Source organism: Bidens hawaiensis, unplaced genomic scaffold, assembly GCF_021521415.1.
Source record: "Bidens hawaiensis isolate Kalapana, Puna unplaced genomic scaffold, B.hawaiensis_p1.1 tig00004833_1, whole genome shotgun sequence".
Lineage (NCBI taxonomy): Eukaryota > Viridiplantae > Streptophyta > Magnoliopsida > Asterales > Asteraceae > Bidens > Bidens hawaiensis.
Window position 1 is genome coordinate 165,823 of NW_027504964.1, and position 19,871 is coordinate 185,693.

Here is a 19,871-nt window from a genome sequence, read left to right on the forward strand (position 1 = left end):
TTTGGCATTAAAACCTATGGTAAAAGAATAATTCTAGGAAACAATGTCGGTTATAATGGTGAAAGAGTAATTCTAGGAAACTATGTCCGTTTTTGGTCATTTTAAATCTCAACCATTGATTAGCATGATCCAATGGCTATGATTTATTCTTAGTCTTTCTAGAAAACTACTTCTTTTCACTATAACCCTCCCCTATATATATATATAATTTGTGAATGTAATTTGTGAATGTGAATATTATTTGCATCGGTTCAAATAGTTGATAAACTTTTGAAGTTAGAGTTTACTGTGTTATTAAATGAAAGTATAATTGTTCTAGGATTCATATATTAAGGTCATATATGAGATATGCAACTAGTAAATACAGAAAAGGAGCTACGATTACTGCTTTAAAGGGTTGGACCCTTGAAACCCTTATTTATACCCGACCCTTTTATTGTTTAGAGGGTAGGGTCTCGAATCCACATTTCTTCCTAAAAGGGTAAAGGGTCCGGATAGAGTATTAGGTAAAAGGGTAGGATCTTACCCTTTGAACAGTCCTAACTATACATGTGTAAATAAGACGAGTTTTGTTGTAAATACTAACATAGAAAAACACATTTTGCATGGTAAGGTGGTTGTTACAAATTACCAAAAGAGTCGTCTTGAATTATCAACAACAGTTCATGTATATATAATATATGAGTTTAGTTAGCTAGCAAATTTACCACAAATCTGCTTTTTTTAAGCACATATATACATTTGATTGGATTACTATATCATGATCAAGAACCTCATATTCTCTTCACCTAGATGGTTGTATTCGCATTTATGGTTCTCAGACGTCGCAATGGGGCTATTCTTCATATTCATATTCAAATCCATACGTCAAAGACTCACTACAAATGGTCCGATGATATGGCCGGTTTTCGGGACATTTCCAACGGTAGCCTTAAATGCCTTCAACATTTATGAATGGGGTACCAAGGCTTTGATCAAATCAGGTGGAACCTTTTCCTATAGAGGTATTTGGATGAGTGGTACTTTTGGCATTGTCACAAGTGATCCTGTTAAAATTGAATACATGCTCAAGACCAATTTCAAGAATTTTCAAAAAGGGAAAGCTTATAAAGAGAAGTTTTATGATTTACTTGGTGATGGAATCTTTAACGCCGATGACAAGTTGTGGCGGACGCAGCGTCGAGTGGCTAACTCTGAAATGCATTCGACACGTTTCATCCAGTTCTCCATGGACTCGATTAAAGCGCTTGTGCATGACAAGTTGTTGAAGGTTTTAGATGCTAAAAAAGGGTGTGTTATTGATTTACAAGATGTGCTTCTTCGTTTTACTTTTGATAATACTTGTGCGGTAGCATTTGGTGTCGATTCGGGGTGTTTGGAAGTTGAATTACCGGAGACTTCATTCGCTAAGGCATTCGAGAAGGTGACTTTCTTGATCTTGATGAGGTGGTTGGCGCCTCGTTACCTATGGAAGCCAATGAAGTATTTCAAATTAGGGTTTGAGAAAACACTACAAGGAACTGTCAAAATTGTTCATGATTTTTCTGAGAAAACCGTACGAGAAAGAAAGGTCGAATTATTATCAGACAATAGGAGTTCAAGGTGTGATCTTTTGTCAAGACTGATCATAATGGAACAAGATAAAAAAGACAAGTTTTTTAGTGATAAAATGTTACAAGATTTTTGCATAAGTTTCATCTTAGCAGGTAGAGACACAAGTTCAGTGGGATTATCATGGTTTTTTTGGCTAGTTGCCAAGAACCCAGTGGTAGAAACCCGAATCCTCGAAGAAATCTACAATGTCATACGACAACGAGAAGAACCCTACGAGGAAAATCAAGAAAACATAGTATTTACCAAAGAAGAATTGGAGAAAATGAGTTATTTGCATGCATCAATATCCGAATCCTTGCGTTTATACCCTCCTGTCTCGTTTGATTTCAAAGAGCCACAAGAAGACGACGTTTTCCCTGATGGGACTCCGGTTCAAAGGGGCGCACGAGTTATGTATATGATGTACGGCATGGCTAGAATGGAGAGCCTTTGGGGTAAAGATTGTTGCGAGTTTAGGCCCGAAAGGTGGATCAAAGATGGTGAGTTTGTGAGGGAAAGCCAGTTCAAGTACGCGGTGTTTAACGCGGGTCCGAGGTTGTGTGTGGGCAAGAAGTTTGCGTATATGCAAATGAAAATGATTGTTGCTTCTATTTTGTTAAGGTATAGGTTGAAACTTGTCGAAGGTCATAAAGTATGTCCAAAAGTAAACACCACACTTTATATGAAGCGTGGTCTATTGGTCACAATAGAGCCTAGGGCAAAGTTGATAGATTGATGCTGATTTGGCATTTCTTTTATGTAATTGTTGTGAACTTTCTTACGTTATAAACAATGTGAGATGTAATGGAAGTTACTGTAGATTCTATGCTCTCAAATTATTTATCTTCTATAACATAAAATTTAGTTCATTTGTTTGATAATATCTTTTATTTAGTGCCCATTTAGATTTATCCTACATTTTATACATCTTAAGTTGTATCAAACTTAAAATTGGTTGGTCTTCATCTTATCGTATTGTATTAAATATAGTTTACTTGCATATATTTTGACACCCCTCACCATCAATTGTTGTTAAAACTTCGACTCCAACCTAGTTAGTTGACTGTTTGTCAAACGATCTATATTTTAGTTTTCATTTTTCTCGTTTGTTTCAGGAAATGCATTTCCGGTTGGGTTGGTTCATTACTACACCGGTACTTTATATAATTTGTTATACTAGAAAATACTTAATTTTGTATGCAACCTTATTTTCAATAAAATTTATATCTAAATGTTAAAAAAAGTATTTATTCATTACTGATATTGAAAATACCGAAACCTAAAATGAGTAAACACATAAACCGAACAAAGTGCCTATTATGACGATACGCTACAAGCCCAATTCAAGACCGTGCAAAAATACCACAAAATATTCAAACCGAAAGGCATAAAAATAAATACCGATACTAGTATTAATTTGTTAATTTAGGTACTAATCGGTAAGGTACGTAAATATATAACATACTTTATTTTGAATACAAAAAATTTTCAATAGTATTATTTATATCGCAATACGGTGATACAATGAACTTAAATATAACAATATATTATATTCAGACAAAAATTTAATTAGTAGAGAAAATTCAAATTTATAATAAAATATTATTATAGAAAGAAAAAAAACTTGGAAGCATGAATACCAAAATGTCAATAAAATTAATAAATAAGAATAAAAAAAACAACGGCAAAAAATATTTATTTTTTAACATGGAAGATTGTAACATGCTGCAAAGTCGCCATTCATAACTCATACGGTCATTATTTATTTATTTATTTAACGTAATGCAAGGATTTTGAATCGTAAATCTTCCATCAAGCTAGCTGAGTAGAGACGCCTTTTATGTGTCCCTAATACCGTTAGTAATTGCAGTTAGCAACGTAATATATGTAGCATATATATGATCCACGTTTTTCCACACGTAAATAACAAGAGTTTTGTTCTAAAACCACACATTTTGTGTGCTAGCTAGTATGGACGTTACCAAACGATTCATGACTTACCCAAAGTCATGTATCCATCTTGCATATATATACCTTAACCAAAATCCATAGACCAGTTTTACTAAGTTTTATTATTTCATGAAACCAAACTATATATTCACAACATGATCATTAACCTCATTTTCTCTTCAACAAAATGGTTATATTCCCATTTATGGTTCTCAGACATACTCATGGCGATGTTCGTCATCTTTGTCTTCAACTCCATACTTCAAAGACTCACCACAACGGGTCCTATGATTTGGCCGGTGCTCGGAATACTTCCAACGGTCGCCTTATACGCCTACGACATTTACGATAGCGGTGGCAATGTTTTGATCAACAATGGTGGAACCATTTACTTTAGAGGTTTGTGCATGAGTGGTACTTATGGGTTTGTCACAAGTGACCCTATTAAAATTGAATACATGCTCAAAACAAATTTTAATAACTTCCCAAAAGGGAAAGCTTATAAAGAAAGATTATATGATTTTCTTGGAGATGGAATATTTAATGCCGATGGTGATTTGTGGCGGACGCAGCGTCGTGTGGCTAACTCCGAAATGCATTCGGCTCGCTTCATGCGGTTCTCCATGGACTCGATTAAAACACTTGTGCATGGCAAGTTGTTGAAGCTTTTAGAGGCTAAAAGAGGGTGTGTTATTGATCTACAAGATGTGCTTCTTCGGTTCACTTTTGAGAATGCTTGTGCGGTAGCTTTTGGTGTCAATACCGGGTGTTTAGAGATCGAATTACCCGATACTCCTTTCGCTAAAGCATTCGAGAGAGCGACTTTGGGGAGTTTGGTTAGGTTCTTGATCCCTCATTTTGTGTGGAAGCCAATGAGGCTTTTAAAATTAGGGTTTGAGAAAAGACTTCATGAATCTATCAAAATTGTGCATGGTTTTTGTGAGAAAATAGTGACAGAAAGAAAGAAGGAATTATTATCCAACAAGGAAGGGATAAGTGCTACTTCAAGGTGTGATCTTTTGTCAAGACTTATATTAATGGAACAAGAACAAAAAGATGTGTTTTTTACTGACAAATTGTTACAAGATTTTTGCATAAGTTTCATCTTAGCAGGTAGAGACACAAGTTCAGTGGGATTATCATGGTTTTTCTGGCTAGTTGCCAAAAACCCATTGGTAGAAACCCGAATCCTCGACGAAATATACAACATCTTACGACAACGAGAAAACCCTAAGAACAACAATCATGAAAACATAGTATTTACAGAAGAAGAACTTAAGAAAATGGTGTATCTGCATGCTGCAATATCTGAATCTTTACGCCTCTATCCTCCGGTGTCATTTGACCACAAAGAGCCGCTAAAAGATGATGTTTTCCCGGATGGAACGCGAGTGAAAAAAGGTGCACGAGTAGTTTATTGCATGTATGTCATGGCTAGGATGGAGAGCCTGTGGGGTAAAGATTGCCGCGACTTCAAGCCCGAACGGTGGATCAAAGACGGCAAATTTGTGAGTGAAAGCCAGTTCAAGTACACGGTGTTTAATGCGGGTCCAAGGTTGTGTGTGGGTAAAAAGTTTGCATATACACAAATGAAAATGGTGGCTGCTTCGATTTTATTAAGGTATAGATTGAAGGTTGTTGATGGTCATGTAGTGTGCCCAAAAGTAAACACTACACTTTACATGAAGCATGGGTTGTTGGTTAAAATGGATTCTCGGGAAAAGGAGTATTGATTGATGATAATTTTGGACATATGGAGGTGTTTGCTTCTTATTTGTTGTAATGGTTATCAATTTATTTGGATTGTTAGGGTTAAATGCTATATTTATAAGTAAAAGACTGATAGGTAAGTCTGCAAGTTACGGCAGGGACGTAACGGGAGCTCGGTTAATAACGGTTGCTATAGCAAAATTTATATTTGGTATAGTTAGGTGTATGTGGAATGTAAGTTTGAAACGTAACTTGGTACCATAAAAAAACTTACCATTAGACGTAACCTAGTACATTAATAAATGGTTACATCACCTCCGTTTCCTAACAACAAACCAAAACATGTTAACAAAATAAAACATAGAAAATAACACAATGGGTGTGAAATGATCATGAACACAACCGACTATTGCTAGCAAAACAAGATAACCTTAAGGCTTTTCCAGTTTGTTAATTCTTCTCATATATCGGCATGGTTTCCCCTTATAGTGGTCAGTAGGCAATAGCAACTCACCGCAAACTTTGAGCAGCCATGTCTTCAATCGCTATTATAAATATTCTACTTGCACAGTCCACAATCAAAACAAGATGATTGTTCAATGTTGATGCATCCTTGATACTTGCTAGATGATATAATGCCAACATTCTCTATCAAACAAGCTTAAACCTTCATCTCCCTTTGGTTTGTCTCTCATTTTTCACTATAACCTTCTTCATACATGTCATCCACATAAGGATTAGATTAAACTAGTGTTACACCCGGCGTGTTGTGCCAGGAAAGTCAGTAAAACCCAAGCATTATCGGCCTCAAGTGTTGAGGCGGTAAATCAATGTGAACTGAGTCGGTTTTGGTTACGTGCGTTATTGTACTAGAACCAAAACCAAAAATAAAACAAAAAAATTATAAAATTTGAGGTGGATCAATGGGGTGGCGTCGGTGAGTAAAACTCGAGCGTTGGTAAAACCTGACCTTGTCGTTCCCAAGTGTTAAGATAGTGAGTCTACACAAATTTGGTTGGTTTCCGCCACTTTTGGTATCGGAAGCCAATGCTCAAAATTGTTGAAAATATTTTAGCCAACATTATTGTGAAGAAATATGCGATTGGGCAATTATAGCATGTGTCGTACTCTGCAGCCTTTTCGGAATTGGAGGTTATTTATGTTGTACTATAGGTGATCCATCCTCACAACTTATTTGCAAAGAATCAAGTCAGTTGTAGAAACATGATAGCAACAAAAAGTATAGAATAATATATTATACAATATATTTACTGTTTTATTTTCTAAACAACTCATAATATACTCATATTAACCTCACATATTTCCGACTTAAGTTTATGTATAGATGAAAGACACATTATATTACAATGGCTTTTATGAGACGATAATACGGTATATGCTAATATGCATACATTTGGGATAAACTGTTAACATTTAGAATGTTGCGGTGGTGAGTTAACGTGAATTTAGTCGAACTCAGTTGCGTTCATTATGGTACCAGAAATAAAAAGGTCGGTAAAACTCGAGCGTTGTTGGCCTCGGGAAGTGCGGCGGTGAGTCGATGTGAATTCGGTCGGTCTTAGTTACGTTAGTTACGGTACTGGAACTAAACAAAAAGGACGGTAAAACCCTGGTGTTGCGGTGGTGAGTCGGTAAAACATGAGCGTTGTCGGTCTCGGGCATTGTGGTGGTGAGTCAACGCAACCATAATCAGTTTCAATTATGTTTGTTACATTACTGGAACTAAAGAAACAAAAAAAACAATAATATTGACGTGGCCCAATACCGGACCACCATTTAGCTCAATAGGTTTCCAAGCGGCACCAAACTTCTATTATATACATATTAGATAATTTTCAAGGTCTCAAATAATTACTAACCCTTTTGTAAGTGGGGATTTACTTCATGATGTGGTCTAGCATGTAAGTGAGCCAAACCGCACATATGTTACAGGTAATCAGCTCGCTAAAAGCTTAAATCATGGCAAGGTTAAAGAAGTTGTGGTTCAACCTTTATTGGAGCTTGTTTAATAAACAAACATGAGCTTGATCCAATATTGAGATTAAAAGTAGAATTCGGAATGAGCAAAGCCCGAGCTTAAAAAAATAATGCTCCATAGGAGTAAAGCTCGAAATAAGCAAAGTTAGAACTTAAAACTAGAGCTTGATATAAGTAAAACTAAAGCACAAACTCTCTTAAATTAAATAAGTCGGTTTGAGGCTTTGATAAGTTGTTTACGTCTCTAGTGTTGCTTATGAGCACTTTTTGATCACTCGTCATGAATATATGTTTGCCTAATAGACAAATAGCACATACCGGGTCGCCTATTGTATATGGGCCGGAAAGAATATACGAATCACTTTTTATTTACCCACACTTGTTATGATATACCTCGTGTATCAATCAACTAGTCAACGTGTATGGTTTAATGAGACTATATATGAGAGTAACTTGCTAATCTTAGATCCCATAAAAGTCAAGCTTAAGGTTGGCCTAACACGCTTGTATCCTTCTGTGTTGTAGATCGACTAAAATCATATAAAGTGAAAAAAATTAAAAGTTCTTTAATTAATAAAGTCTGTATTATTATGAACATATGAAGAACAGAATTATATGATCAAAGTGATTAGATATTCAATCATAAGTAAACTAAATTAAAGTAATATACTTTCTTTCAAGTAGTTAATTAATTTCAGTGAAAAAAATTAATCAAAGTGAAAATTACAGGTATGTTATTTCATCAAGAGTAAAGTGTCATTTTCGTCTTTGTGGTTTGGTAAATAATGCGAATTTTGTCCAAAAAGTTTATTTTTTTTGTATATGGACCGTCCACGTTTCTCATTCTTACCAATTACATCTAAATCACTAACCCCACTATAGACATGTATCTTTTCACTCTTTCTTTATTATATGAGTAAAGTGCCAAAATCGTCTCCGAGATTTGGTCACATTTGCGAATTTCGTCCAAATTTTTTTTTTTTTGCAATTAGACCATCGATATTTCTCAACAGTTGCCAATTTCGTCCAAATTGTTAACTCAGTCTAAATACAACGTTAATTCAGAGGTTTTACTGCTATTTTACATGTTTGTTAACATTATTATTATTATTGTTGTTGTTGTTGTTGTTGTTGTTGTTATTATTATTATGTGTTTGTTCAATGACATATATAAAAGCCCACTTATTATTATTATTATTATTATTATTATTATTATTATTATTATGTGTTTGTTCAATGACATATATAAAAGCCCACAATTCCTGTGTTTGAATCCAATATAGTATCCGTTAGTTTTTCTTCTTTATTTTTGGTCATATAAAGGGTTTAGCTCTGTGTAATAATAATAATAATAATAATAATAATAACAAACATGTAAAAAGACAGTAACGCCCCTGAGTTAACGTTGAATTTAGACCGAGTTAACAATTTGAACGAAATTGGCAACGGTTGGGAAACATCGATGGTCTAATTGCGAAAAAATATTTTTGGACGAAATTAGCAAATGTGATCAAATCTTGGGGACGATTTTGACATTTTACTCATATAACAAAGAAAGAGTGAAAAGACATGCCTACCCCTGACTTAACGATTAAATTTACCAGCATTAGTGATTTAGATGGAATTGACAAGAATTGGAAACGTGGATGGTCTATATGCAAAAAATAAACTTTTTATACTAAAACCAGAAGGACGAAAATGACCCTTCACTCTTTTGAACAATGTACAAACATCAATGGGTAAACCGTAAAAATGTGATTCCTTCGGTCTCATCTTTGAGGTGTGTTTAATTCGAACGAGATGAGATTGTTGTGTTACAATCTATAGTTTGTTGATAATTTTAATTATATGTGTTTATTGATTGTTTGTATTGAATTGAAAATTGTGATTAAGCTGTGTTAGTATGTATAAATGAATTTGGGCATCAAGGGTGTGTCAATTCAAGGGGTGCAAATGAGCCTGAGCTCAGCTTGTTATGGTTTACGAGACTTCAAGCTTGAGCTCAGCTAAAGACTTGTTGTTTCAAGATTAAGTTCAGCTCAGGCTTAACTCGTTGATTATTTATTAATTAATTTATATGCATTTTTAATTATTTTGTATGTTGAGAAAAACCTTAAGCGAGCCTTAGCTCAAATCGAGCTTGTATGCAGTACCTTAAAACGAAACTTAGCTCGGATAGAGCTCGGCTGTGCGGTGTGAAATAAATATGTAGAAGCTTAAAAGAGTTGAAATTTAAAAAGTACACAAAGTTTGTTAAGGCTTGACGAGCCTAGACAATTTTTTAATGCAAGGCTCAAGCTTGGGCTTGATAAGGCTTGTCTCATTTCGTGTTTTTTATTATTCGATCTCGAGTAGCTCATTAGCGGCTTGACACATTTGTATTTCTATAGTCACTTTGTTACTTTTCTTAAAAGTAACCATCTGTAAGTTGTAACCATTATACTTGAATTTAGCTTTAAGAGAAACTATTTATTGAAGAAGATCCAACAGTGTTTGGTTTCACTACTCTATGCATATAGTTTCTCAAAATATATTAATAAAAGTTCTTTTGAACTCAGAAAAGTTGAACTATGAATACAAGTTGCTTTATATATGTAAATACATTTTTTTTTTTGAAAATTGACTTTCATTAAAAACAAACACAACCAACGACTATCACCAAGACGGAGATAGACGCCGAAAGCCAAAAACCAATAACAACAATCACGTTACATCAAATAAACACCATCTTTTCCAATCCACTACCCCTATCTTAGATCTATTTTTGTACCAAAGAAAACCCAAAGATTTTATATCCGCAACCATTTCTACCACCTTAGTGTTCTTGCCCGAAAAAATCTTTTCATTCCTAGCCCGCCAAATCCTCCAATAAGTAATGATGACAATGCCATGAATAATCAATCTCTTGTTCCCCGTCGCACCACTAACCTTATGCACTTCCACCAAATCATTGACATGGAAAACAAAAGATCTAGGGATGTTGCACCATGAACCAATCGCATTCCAAACGGCCATAGAAATGAAACACCCGGTTAACAAGTGCTCGAGCGATTCCTCATTACTCTCACATAAAGCACAACTATGATCATCACAATGCAAATGACGCCTAGCTAAAGCCTCCTTGGTTGGAAGACAATCCAGAACGGCCCTCCACATAAAAATATTACATTTTTTCGGGACCCAATCGCTCCATTGAAAACCGAAACTCTCAGCATCCACAACGGACCGCACCATCCATCTTTTAATCGACGAAACCTCGAACTCTTTGCAGCTACCAACCGCCCAAGACCATGAATCTTCACGGTCAACCATCATCACCCCTTGAAGGAGATCTTCCAACTCTTGCTTCTCGATCACCTCCTGTTGGGAGCAAGGAGCTCTAAGCCAATCCCACACAATGCGACGAGAGGATCCAGTGACCACCAACCGATCTGCTAACAAGACATTTTTATGTTTTTCTACCGCATATAAGGACGGATACTTGTCCATAATCGGCGCCGAACCCAACCACAAATCCATCCAAAACCGAACTTGGCGACCATTCCCAACTGTGGCCCGGATCACTCTATTAAAACCCACACCATCAACCTTAAATTTGTTCCAAAACATAACACAATTCTTCCAAACCCCGGGAATCCCATTATTAACCGGAGCAAGCCCCCAACAGCGCGAGGACCCGTGAATAGACAACACTACTCTTCTCCACATCGCGTGATGATCGTTTAGAAATCTTCCAAGCCATTTAGTAATCAGCGTTTGATTATTAACCTCTAAACGAGCGATACCTAAACCCCCTTCTTTTATAGGTTTGGTGACTACCTCCCAAGCCACCCATGACATCTTCCTCACTTCATCCGAACCACCCCATAAGAACCTTCTCATCAAAGCTTCTAAATCATTGATAACCTTCTTGGGTGCCTTAAAAAGCGAAAAATAATAAGTGGGAAGACTATCCAGCACCGATTTAATAAGGGTTACCCGACCGGCAATAGATAACGAATTAACTTTCCATTTAGAAAGCCTCTTCTTGAACTTGGACACAACCGGTTCCCAATTAACCACCCTATTCATGTTAGCACAAACTATAATCCCTAGATAAGAAAACGGGATTGTACCCGGCTTACAACCCATGAAACCAGCTTGGATATCAATCTCACCATCTTCTACACCTACTCCAAATAACACTGATTTATGGAGATTAATCTTTAGCCCCGAACACAAGTAAAATATGCGAAGAATACGTTTCAAGTTATCAAAATTAAAAGAAGACCACTCTCCCATAATCATAGCATCATTCGCATAAAAAAGATGGGATAAAGTAGGACCTTCATTAGGAAGAGTAATACCATGAAACGCACCTATATCACAGGCTTGCTTCAACATACCTGAAAAAGCCTCCATCAGAATAATAAAAAGAAAAGGCGATAGCGGGTCACCTTGACGAATGCCTTTATGACACCCAAATTCGAAAGTAGGAGATCCATTAACAAGAACAGATGATCTGGTTGCCAACAAAATACCACTAATCCAATCACACCAGACCGAAGGAAAACCCATCTGAGAAAGAACCGACAACAAGAACTCCCAATGCTAAGTATGATCACAATTGTTTCACTTGAGATGAACGGTGGGTGAATAACATCTAATTATGATTATTTCATCTTCAGAACGGTGCCATTCTTGGGGATGATACGAGAGCTAAACATAGTCCCATTGTTGCTGACAAAAACTGTGAAAAGATTCATTATATGGTTCCAAACATCTTATGCTTCTGAGCTGGAACTGATGCTGGTACTCTATCTAGTTGCGTATTTGCAAGTTATTATTCTTTTTTAAGGATCTTGTGCAATAAACTTTAATGATTGAATGTCTGTTTTTTGGTAGACAGCATCAACTCTCAATTGAAACTGCACTGATATCATAATGGTCGCGAATCAAGGGTCGTAACAGCACTCACCCTAATAAAGTCCCATCTTTTCCGGTATGCTTAAGTGTTTTCCCGAGTTTCTTTTGCTTTTGAGTAGCATCTCACTTTGAATTTGTTTTCTTAGTTACAAAGGTCATGTATCTGCTGCTTTGATACTTGGTGGAGTTGATGTGACTGGCCCACATTTAAATATCGTGAGTCGATTTCATTTCTGTGCATCCGGGAAAGTTTTTATCAGCAATAATGTTGCGATACAATTAAAATTCACATAGAATCAGGCATTAACAACAAATAGTACTTTTTTATCAAACCCAAAAGAAATTTAAGGCGTCATTAAGAATACCAAAGAAACTCCAATTCAAGTAACAATATGCTAAGTGGAAGAAAACAGAGGAAAACGCTAAGTCAAGACACATACATCTAGTCTTCATCAGACTCATCACTATATGGAACAAGCCCGCCAGTAAAACTAGTAGGAACTAGAGTTTCTTCAGAGGAAAGTTCTAAAGAAATGGCAAGTCAAGACATACATCTAATGGTCATCCGACTCATCACTATATGGAAAAAACACGCCAGCAACACTAGTAGGAACCGAAGTTTCTTCATGTGCTAGTCTTTGCCTTTTTCGGTTACACTTTTCAGCTTCCGTTTCAGGGTCTAATTCACCCGCTCATGATTGACGAGTTTATAACAGACATCAGGGACTTTTCAACTTCCATGTCAGGGTCTAATTCACCCGCTGCCATGATAGTGTTCTGTGTAAGACTAATTTGCTCATGTTATGAAAGATCTTGTGGAAAAAATGGGTTAGTTTTCGTTCCGAAATGCTTCACTTTTGTTACGGGGACACACATAGTTAATTTTATGTAACTTTTTTCAATATTGTAGATTATGCCATGTCACCACAAAGGCACAAACTGTCATTGTTGGTGATCAACTCTCTGACTTTCGATGCACCCCTATACATGGTTATTTTCCTGCTTCTGCTTTGGTATTTGCAGTGGAGAGAGATAAGCCTCCTGGTAATATTTAAATCTGCACTTCGTGTATATAATATATATTTTATGATATCCTTGTTTTTGTTTTTATATTCTAAGGTTGCCACTTGAGTCTCTGATCACTATTCATTTGGATCCTATTTATGGTGTAAAGGAACCATGGTTTGGTGTATTATACCAGTAAATTAAAATACATTTAATCCTCACCTGTATCAATACAGAGATTCTCAATCAAACCACCTTGTTGGAGCTCTATTTGTTTAATGATTTCAAATTTATAAAGAGTTTCATCCTTAACATGCAACAAATAGACATAACAATATCTAGAAGTATTGTCACACCCCAACCTACGGCGGAATATGCCGGGGTGTGACATAATTATATCATAACTCAAAGACACTAATAATAATAACAATAAGTGTCAATATCTAAATTTATTTATTCATATCAATCGTATACAAACAATTCAAATGAAAAAGAATTTAATACAACATTTAAATTTTAGCCTGAAGTCCAAGTTTATGTATTCACTTTAGATAACTTCTTATAACAACCTGCATTATGCGTTAAAATAATTTGTCAACAACACATGTTGAGCGAGTAATTCACAGTTTGGTGTAAATATAATAATATTAATATGAGAAATAAAAAATTCCTTGCGTATGTGAATAGCGTCAATTAATATAAACAAATATAAGTGTCTTTTCAATCATGCCACTAGAATACGGACATGTCTACTCGGACGAATTTGCAACCAATACAACATAAAGTAAAAATAAACAAATGTGTCTTTTCGAACATGCCACTAGATTTCGGGCAAGCCTACTCGGACGACGTATAATCATACTATGAGGATGAAGATGAGATATCAACCAAACATAAAGCAATAAACACATAATTCATATAGCATTCAATAATCAATTGAGCAATATCATAACCACACAAATAATGGAATTGGTTTGAGTATAATAGTATAATAATTAATTTTTTTAATGCGTATAATGCCCCCAAAACAAAATAGAGAAAAAGGAGATGTAATTACTCACCTTAAAATAAAGAAACCGACAATGAGGAGATATTTAAGACAAACTAGTTAGTTCCACAAGAAGTCTCGCGATAAGCCTTAGTTTTAAGGTTATAATTAAAATAAATAATCTAACAACATAACGAATAAGAAGTAACATGATGGCCTGATGGGTTTATAACGGAACCTATAATTAATATTTGCCGATTTAAACTCTAACTAACATTCATGATAGTTTGTAAAACAATTCATTATTTAAAATAAACACATTTTAAAACCATATATTTAAAGTCTAATTAATTCGGATGTTTTAAATTTAGCATGACCAATAATGTACTCTCCATTAATGGCAATATTAAAGACAGTTAATATAATAAATTTTGGTGGTAATAAAATAAGCATATAAATTTTACTACCCTAGACCTGATAAAAAAAAGAAATGAAATTAGCCAGAGGGTATATATATCACCTTCTCTAATTATTTGTAGAAAACACCAAATATAATTATTTCCTTGAAGTTATAAACGATTAACTTTAAACAATACTAGATTTTATCTCCCATATTATGAGGGTTATTTTTACCTTATTCGTTTTTAATATTTATATATGTATATTTGGATTTTAATTTTATTTATTGTAAGAAAGTTAATAATTAATATACTTGAGGTTTGATGATGGAATGGTTTCACAAATAAATGATATGTTATAATCCGGTTTAAAAGTTATCTGAGTTTGGTGATACCTATTACCCGTTTTTTTTCTTTATTATAAAATTGTTTATTAATTATAAATAATATCTTTTTTAAAAAATAAAATAGGATATTAATTTTTAATATATTCCAATTTTATAGGATTTCCATATCAAATATTTGATAAGATTATTTTTTAATATGATGAGATGTTATAACCCGTTTAAGAGCTATCTGGGTTTATTGAGACGTTTACCAGTGAATTCGGATCAAATGCGTGAGAAGCCATCATTTACAAATAAAGTAATCTGATGGCTTGAGAGAATGATTGTTTTACATTTTTCGTTTTTTAATATTTATTTTTTTATTTTAATTTTATTTAATTTAAGAAAGTTAATAATATACTTAGGGTTTGATGATGAAAGGGTTTCATAAATAAATGATATGTTATAACCCGTTTAAAAGCTATCTGGATTTGGTGACACATGACACGCTTATGTTTTTTACTATAAATTGTTTATTAATTATAAATAATATCTTTTTCTTTTTAAATTGGATATTAAATTTTAGTATATTTCTATTTAATAACATTTTCATATCAAATAATTGGCAAGATTAATTTTTAATTTAATGAGATGTTATAACCCGTTTAAGAGCTATCTGGTTTTGGTAAGACCAATACCCATGAATTTGGGTTAAATCAATTAGAGTTCTCCATTTAAAAATCAAGAAATCTAATGGCTTCCATGAAACGGAGAACCGACGGCAGTGACGGTTAAACACAAGATGATAATTCAGTGAGAGAGAGTACTGAGAGTTGTTGATTGTTGTGGGTTCCAAAACGAGTAGAAAGCATCGATACTTATGGAGTTTTACAAATGCTCGTCACAATTTTGGTAAGTCCGTGATGTTCGGACAGCAATTGAAGCTTGAAAGGAACGTTTATTGCCAGTCTAATAACGCGTATTTATGTCGTGTGAATCACGGTTTGTGGTTGCGAGTTAATTGGAAACGTTGGGGTTTTGATTTTCTTTCCTTTTTTATTTGCTGATTAAGGCTTGCCGGAGTTGTATGAGTGTGGCCGGAATGACGACATCGGAAAGCAGTGGCAACGGCAGTTGGAACAGAGGAAGAACTCAAGTGAGGTGAAGGGGTCGCGATGTGAGGTGTATTCTGAACCGAGCGAATTTGTTAGTATTTAAAGGGTTAAAGAAAGCGCGTTACCCAATTTCGGTAACCCCGTGATTTCAGCCCGATTAATTTGGTATATAAAGTCACGAACAAAAGTTCGATAAAACTGGCGAAATATTCGGTTACTGATTTCGAGTCAACCAGGGTAATCAAATGTGTTATTCGGTCATAACTTATGGTATTAATTCTCATCGGAAATTTTGTGGCGGTGGCCGGATAAGTGGAACGAAGATGGAGATGTTATGTGTTTAAAAAAACATTTTTTTTTCTATATTAAATATGATAATATAGATTTTGATTTCATGCTAATAAAATATGTTAGTAGAGTTTGATCCATATAGCATTTAATTACGTTATTTCCATTTTGTATGTATGTCAACACAATAAATTCCAATTAATGCGTATTAAAACTCTTACTCAATTTTTCAAATCAACCATACTAATCGAAATTAACATAAATTCACTATATATCAAAAGTATATGTATCAAATTCATTTTCATATATAACTAACATTAAAAAATTCCTTTTTATATAATTACATTTTGATTAAAAATAATTACATTAACTATACTAATTTTTCATATATATATATATATATTACACCGTTACTGAAAGTTTAAAATGGGTCAGATTTCGGGTCCGAAAATTAACGAATGTTACAAATATCAATAAAAGTAATAACATACTTTTATTTTCAAGTGAAAGGGTATTATGAAAGTCACATAACTCAGAATGAATAATTTTAGTTATTTACAAACATGACATTTATCATTATAATTTATGCCAAAAGCATGCATTAGGCTCATTTATGATATTTTTTTCTTTCTAGAATAATTCACCATAACAAGTGGATAGCTTGGATAAATGTCTTGCACCCCGACCACGGAAAAAAAAAGGGGAGGGGGGGGGTATCGTAATCGAAAGCATGCGGGCACTAAATTTAGCACTTTGTCAAAGCAATCGGGTTTCGAATGATTTTCTGGTGAAAAAATCAATCCCATAAGCTTGGATCAGTAACAATAAGGTGTTAGCTAATTTGGTTTTGTTGAATATTCGATATTTCGAATGGTAATGGAACAATAACATTTCACCCGCACACCTCACACGCCACACCATCACCATCTGGAGTTTTGGGAAACGAATTCTTGACGAATGCTAAATGTGGAAATGTCACTGTTGATACACGACTTGGGCGTCTCGGTCTTTATTATATTATTATATAGTTTATTAATGTAAGGGGTATTTTGATAAATAACCCTATTCGCTCCATTGTAAGGCCATTCGTTACCCCGTAACGAATGAGTCACATTCGTTATAATGTAAGCCACATGCGTTAACTCTGTTTAACGAATGTGACACACGAATGAGAGGGCTATTCGTTAGATAATGTAAGACGAATGAGTCTGTTCATTCGTCATTAGTTAAAGTAACGAATGACATATTCGTTAAGTATTAACTTAACGAATGTTGTCATCGTCTATATACCTCTTTGTTTATTCAGTAAAGTATTGAAGTGATTTTGAGTTTGTTGTGCACTGTTACTCTGCCGTAATACTCTCAAAATACACACACGAACACACAGTAACATATATCTTCGTGTTAATCGTAATAGCATCATGAAATCACGTTGTCATCAACGATCTAGATCCAAGTAAGGTTCCTCAGTCACATATTTCAGTACCGTAAACTGGTCTCAAACGATGTTTGTCAAATCCAAAGGGTCTTAAGAAAACCATTATTGAGAAGCTTGCAAATCAAACTAGCCCACTAGGCTGATGCTAATTGTGGTAATGAGTCAAATTTCAATGATCCGAATCGGGCATGTTAAGGCGTAATCAAAGTTCCAAAAACCAAATGGACACTTTAAAAGGAACACAAATCCAAAATAGATTCAAGAACTTCATGATTGAGATTTGAGAAGCTTGCAAAACAATAAATTGGCAAGAACTGAGGATTATAAGTAGCAGCCAAAAACTAAGGATTATTGCAAAAGATGATGAAAACTTAGATAATAGCAGCCAACACCAATAACTCTGACTACATTAATCGCCAAAAACGAATTGGTTTTGTTCTATGTTTTAACGTTAACACGAACAAACCGCAACGATTATGCAACAGATTACTCAAGAACTTTCAAAATCAGAAAAACATTAGTGTGGAAGTCAGATAAGAACTAACAGGTAACAAGTAAAACAAACCTTAAAAACTAGAAATTTGTATGTGGTGTCCAATACTTAAAAAGATTCTTTTTTTTAAAAGGTAGAAACAGCCTAAAATATGTCAGCAAATATTCCATGAACTAAAGTAGGTATTAAAAGGTAGCTGGAATCTGACTTGACATAAAGACTAAACTAACACGAAAACTAAGGGTGCAAACAAGCCGAGTTGCTAGCGAGCTACTCGAGATCGGCTTGTGAAAAAGCTCGATCGAGCCCGAGCTTGAGCCAAAAAGTAAGCTCGTTTAATAAACGAGCCCAAGCCCGAGCTTCACTTATCGAGCTCGAGCTGGCTCGCGAGCCTAAACGAGCTTGTCATTTATATAATTTTTTAACATATATATTTAATAATTATTAATTAATATATGTATGTAGGGGAGATTTCAAATGAGAATCACTTTGAGTTTTAAGAACTCGAAAGAACTTAGTGTAACAATTTTTTTTTTAGAATTTTTTTTACACATACGTAATATATGTAAGTTACATACATGTAAAAAAATTACAGAATTTTTTACGCACCGAGTCGACTTTTTACATAGTAACGGATGTAAAAGTTAGTGTAATCAGTTATATATTTATTCCCTCTCCTACTTTGACTTTTTTGTCACATCTAATCTCAACCACATATTCCAATCCATTTAATTAAATGTGTGGCTTAGAATTGAATTCTTAAATTCTTAAAACTCAACATGGTTCTCAAAAGATCCCTCCCCTATATGTGTATGTGTATATATATATATATAGAGAGAGAGAGAGATAGATAGAGAGAGGGGGGGAGTATAGAATGAAAACTCACTTGAGTTATGAAAACCCTATGTAACATCGTTTTTTTTTTACATGTAATATATGTTGTTACATTTAATACAAAATATCGAAAACATAAAAAAAATGTTTTGCTATTTTTTTTACATTTTTTTACTAACTTTTATTTTATATTTTCATGAGAGAGAAAGTGTAAATAAACTTTTACATTTTTTATTAACTTTAATTGTGGACCACAAGATTTAATCTTTAATTAAAAACATATGGTTGAGAATGGGTTTCTAGAGTTTTCACAACTCAAGTGGGTTTTTATTCTAACCTAACCCTATATATATATATATAAGGTTATAAAAATTAACTAAATAACATATATTATTTTATATATAAAATTATATTTGAAAAAAATATGCAATAATATTTACAAATATATAAAATTAATTAATAAATAGTAAATGCGTCGAGCCCGAGCCTTGAAAATCTACTCACTAGCCGAGCTCGGGTCAGCTCGTTTGCACCCTTAACGAAAACGAATAGCAATACCTAAGCATCGACTAAAGCAATGCTAACACAACATTTGAAAATACAACAAGAGTCCAAATAAAGAACAGAAAGTATTCAAAATCTGAAAATAAACATAACTTTATTCTAAACAAGCACCATCTAGTTGATAATAACCTAATCAGCCACATCAATGGTTTAACTTAACATGTGTTGTTATAAATTCCCAAATATATATCACTAACAAACTAAGGATGAACATATTCAAGAATAAAATGCACTGCTAAAAGTTTAAAATGAATCAGGCACAAATA

General features: G+C 34.2%; 2 pseudogenes; both read left to right on the forward strand.

Annotated features, from left to right (window-relative positions):
• The first annotated feature begins 760 nt into the window (after nt 1-760).
• On the forward strand, nt 761-2,331 carry LOC143609580 (cytochrome P450 86B1 pseudogene; annotated as a pseudogene).
• A 1,358-nt stretch (nt 2,332-3,689) lies between these two features.
• Nucleotides 3,690-5,276, forward strand: LOC143609583 (cytochrome P450 86B1 pseudogene; annotated as a pseudogene).
• The last annotated feature ends 14,595 nt before the right edge of the window (nt 5,277-19,871 follow it).